Source organism: Rhopilema esculentum, chromosome 12 (genome assembly GCF_057945365.1).
Source record: "Rhopilema esculentum isolate cy_ngs chromosome 12, ASM5794536v1, whole genome shotgun sequence".
In the NCBI taxonomy this organism is placed as follows: Eukaryota; Metazoa; Cnidaria; class Scyphozoa; order Rhizostomeae; family Rhizostomatidae; genus Rhopilema; species Rhopilema esculentum.
In genome coordinates, this window is record NC_142826.1 from 3,073,810 (window position 1) to 3,078,335 (window position 4,526).

The window sequence follows — 4,526 nt, forward strand, 5'->3', positions numbered from 1 at the left end:
CTTTCAGCATCTATATTTTTAAGAATACCCTATACTATACTACCGACATTAGTTCGAGGCTTTGGATCCCTCTTGTCCCACAGACGATTTTTTCAATATTCTAAATTAAACGACCTTTTTCAGACCAGCACTGGAAAAAGCTCGCGAAATCTTCGAAGTCTTCGAATTTACTTCCTTGAAATTCATTATCGGACTTATCTGGGGACATTTTCGGGATGTTTGGGATGGGAATGTCGCCAAAAAGAGAAAATCGAGTACTCCCACTTTACTCCCTTTGAACATTGGGACTAAGAACTTCCAGGCGCGGACGACTTAATTGAGTGATCCTGGGCCTACGTTATCGACTGATTAGAGCTCATGCTACTTAACTGCGCGGTCATATACGAAAACTTTTACTTTGTAGGCCCAGATGGCAACTTTCGCAAACTTGGAATACACTTAAAAATACTTCATTCATCTTCAGGACCCATGCTTTACCCAGAGTTTTAGTCCACCTTAACAGTTCGTGTATACCAGGAGCCCCTTTTTATTCTGAACCTAAAAGAATTGTTTAACTCTAACGTTATTTACAAGTTTACGTGTAATGGTTGCAGCGCCTTATTATGGTAAAACATATCGCAATCTCATGATTCGCTGTAGAGAGCACCTGGGAATCAACAAACATGGGCAGGGTGTTAAAACCCCTAGCCCTTCCTCCATTCACGATCATGATCTGTAAAACTGGACATGTAGCATCTGTTGAAGGTTTTTTTTATTCCATCCAAAACAAATAACTCCTTTGATCTACTTATTCATGAAAGCCTCCTCATACACCTGGACACAGTGGCGGTGCCAAGGGGTGGTAGGGGGGGGGGGTAATTACACCCCCCCCCACTTTTCTGAAAATATGGTCAACATATTTCTTCTAAAAATGGATTAAAAAACGCTGGCAAGGGGTAGCTCAAATTTCCTAAGGAAAATTAACTTCGTACAAATCACTGAAACGAGGCAAAAGGGGCGTGGTCACACTGGTCACGTCCATTACCCTCCCACTCTGTAATAGCTGGCGCCGCCACTGCCTGGACAGACCCTTCGCTTAATTCCCGACAGTCCTCTATTCCTATGATTCTGTTCTGTTCTGATCTGAATTTCTTTCCCGCATTGTTCCTTCAGTATGCCTTCATTCCTTGTTTACCTCTCCAGGTTGTTTATTCCTTGTACTGCTTTATCGCATGAATTGCAATCCCCTTTGTCTAGCCTTTTCGTATTTGAGTTTACTTTTTTCGTCCGTAATTATACTGAAGATGACTCTAGCTATAGTCGAAACGTTTAATTTAATTTAATGGATTTGTCGTTTTAATGTCACAAGGGTTTGTCTAGATTGGAATTGTCATGTCATGATGTAACAAGAAGTTTTCGAATTGATTGTGTTTTTTTTCTTTGTCGTGGTACTGGTTTTTAAATTCTTAAACTCATGCTTAAGCGATACAGCATGAAGTTTAGTAAGAATCAAGAGAGGAAGCTCAAATCTTTGCCCCTTTTTTACTTTATCATGAAAATATTTTTGGAAATGGAACAACATATAACCATACAAACTTTCTGTGCGTATCTCAACTTTTTTACAATAAATTGCCTTCCTGATCACAATACTTTGATAAGTAAAAAGTAAAAGTAAAAGGTAAAATGAGAGAAAATCAATGGCGTCGTCTGATCTTCCAGACTACGAGAGTGAAAGTTTATCGATGGAAAAATTTACTAAGGGAGACAAATCAAGAAAAAAGATTTAGGTGCTATGTCACCAACTGATAGATAATTTTACCGACGAAGTAAGTACTTTGTTAGTATGGGTACCAGACTTATCAATTTAACAGTCTGGAAACTAGGCATGTGAAACCAGACTGTCGGATAAAAAAGATACTCAGTAGTCAGTAGAGCTTTGGGAAATCTTAAAGCAAATGTATTTTATATAGTTCTGTAAAGTCGACATTATTAAAACAGCGATAATAGACTTTTGAGTCGAAAGATTCCAATCAAATAAGGTGTGAAACGCCATTTGGCAACAAAAACATGAGGGAAGCATGAAATTAAAGTCAGTACAGTTTAGTTATAAAATGCTAATCATTAATAAATTTCGTATAAAACTTAAAATACGTTTTTGTAATTTTCCTTATAAACTGTGTGTACTTTCAAAATCTACTTTATCATTGTGAAGGCAGCGCGCTTGGACATCGCAGCGGTTAGAATCAGCACGTTGGAAGTTCATCACGGCAAATTTAGCCAATACGACAAGTGAAGCCCCGCATGCCGGGGCGAAATCTTAGCCATACCCACTCCACTGATCTCAAAAAAGACTGGGTCGAACAACCTATCGTTATCCTACATCAGCACAAGGAAGCGATCGAATCTCTCCATTTTGAGACCTCTCGTGCCGAAAGCTTTGAGCTGGCATTTGTTTAAATGGTGCACACACCGTGCTGCGCTTTAAATTGTGCATTAATCATTAAATTCTTAAGTATTCTAAGAGACAACAGACCTAGGAAAATAAGTGAACAGTGGATTCTCCCTAACATAAGCTTAATACCACGGCAAAAATGTTTGACGTCACTTACGAATGACGCAAGTTTCAATTTCAACGGTTACTTTGAATTTTGCTATGAAAAAGCAAGTTGAACTAAAACTAATATGATTGCACTCTCTTCTCATGCAACATGGCGAGGTCTCAAGATGGACACTGCATTGTAGAATCAACGTTGGGCTGGAGAAGCTCGATCCAGTCTTTTTTTAGATCAGTGGCCATAACTGATTAATGTGTGTTTGTTGTTGTTTGTTCTCGGCGCCTTGCGGTGTTCCTTATTTACTGCATTTCACTATGAGAGACACTGCCTGAAATATCAGAGACTTTCCAAAGCCAGTTGGCAATATGGCGAAGGTGTCTCTTCTCTCTACAATGCTTTCAATGTTGTTAACTGTTCTGTGTTAAGTTCCACAACATTTGATAAAACATTCTTTGAGTACAGTTTAAACAGCGTCTTCAAACAAAATCGTTACAGTCGCCAGCATTAATTTTTGTTGTGTTATATTCAACGTTTTACACCAGAGCTACGTTCATTGTTTTGATGTGTCCTTTGAACGTACACTGTACACTTGCTCCTGATTGCTTAATATCGGCTCAGCAGAACGAAGAGGGGGGGGGGGGGGGCGCACTGAACCAGACTCTCTCTTATTTTTTGTAGAGTCCGTCTGGTACCCAAGGTAATACTTTGTAGAGCAACTGTAGATTTATCGACGAATTCGTGAAGTATTAGAAAATTAATTTAAAAATAAGTAATTTTGAGATAAATTGTTTAAAAATTGCTTTTTTGGAATTTTTAAAGCTGTTTTGCATCTCATTTTATCCATCAGTATCCATATTTTTAAATGATCAACTAGAGATTATACTCTTGTTAATGATAGCATGCACGAGAAATGCTTCCACTTCTTCGCGCTACTTGTTTCGTATACATACTTATATTGTTTTCTACGTCAAATGTACATTCGCACCATGCACAATCTTGTGATTTCGTACAAATATTGAATTGATATAGTAGATTATTATTCGAATCACAGACTGTCATAGTTTGTTATGTATACAGTAAATTCTTGCCATCTGCTTCTTGTCATCTGGTAATCCCTCGATGTCATTTTCAGTGGCGAAGCCAGAGGGCTGGCTGGTCAGGCTGAGCGATCTGTTTTTTCCATATTGAAATAATAACTCAAAGCACGAAAAATATTCGTTCCTCGCATCCCTCTCTATGATCTTCAGATCTCCGCTATTCTGAGGTGGAGCGCTTCATTTACTGAGCAGTACCTTAATTCCTCGAATAAGCGCCCGGGCGCTTATTTATTTTTTGAGGCTCCAGGGTGGGCGCTTATTCGAGGGGGTGCTTAGTCGAGGGGGGCGCTTACTTAAAAAATAGATTTGGAAGTGACTAAAAAAATGAACAAAACAAACTGTGTTGGTCATTCAATCTTTTTTGGTGAACTGCCTTCCAGTTTTGTTGTCGTCGAAAATTCGAATAAGCGCCCGTTTCTGAAGGTTGAAGGATGGGCACTTATTCGAGGGGTGGGCGCTTATTCGAGGGAAGGCGCTTATTTGAGGGGGCGTTTGTTCGAGGCATTACGGTAGTTCCATTCTGATTTTGATTATGGCCAAGGTCAGGCTCTCAGAAATTCACCTGACCAACGTCACAATTTTCACTAAATGGAGCTAGGTGATTGGCCAGAAATTTCACTTGGACTAATTGTTTGTGACATTTTGGACAGGCTATTTCGGATTGGCCTGACCAATTGTTAAGGAAACAATAAGTTCGATTTTAATCTTTTTTGTCACTGACTTGAAAACAAGGAAATGTCTTACTTCATTGGCTAGGGATACAATGATTTGTGTTTGACAAAAATAATACCTTGTCGAGAAGATGAATTTGGTCAGGCCTGACCTTGTTTTGGAATTCACTTCAATGAGGCGAAGCGTGAGTTAACCATGGTTCAATGTAGTGCTTTGGCCATCA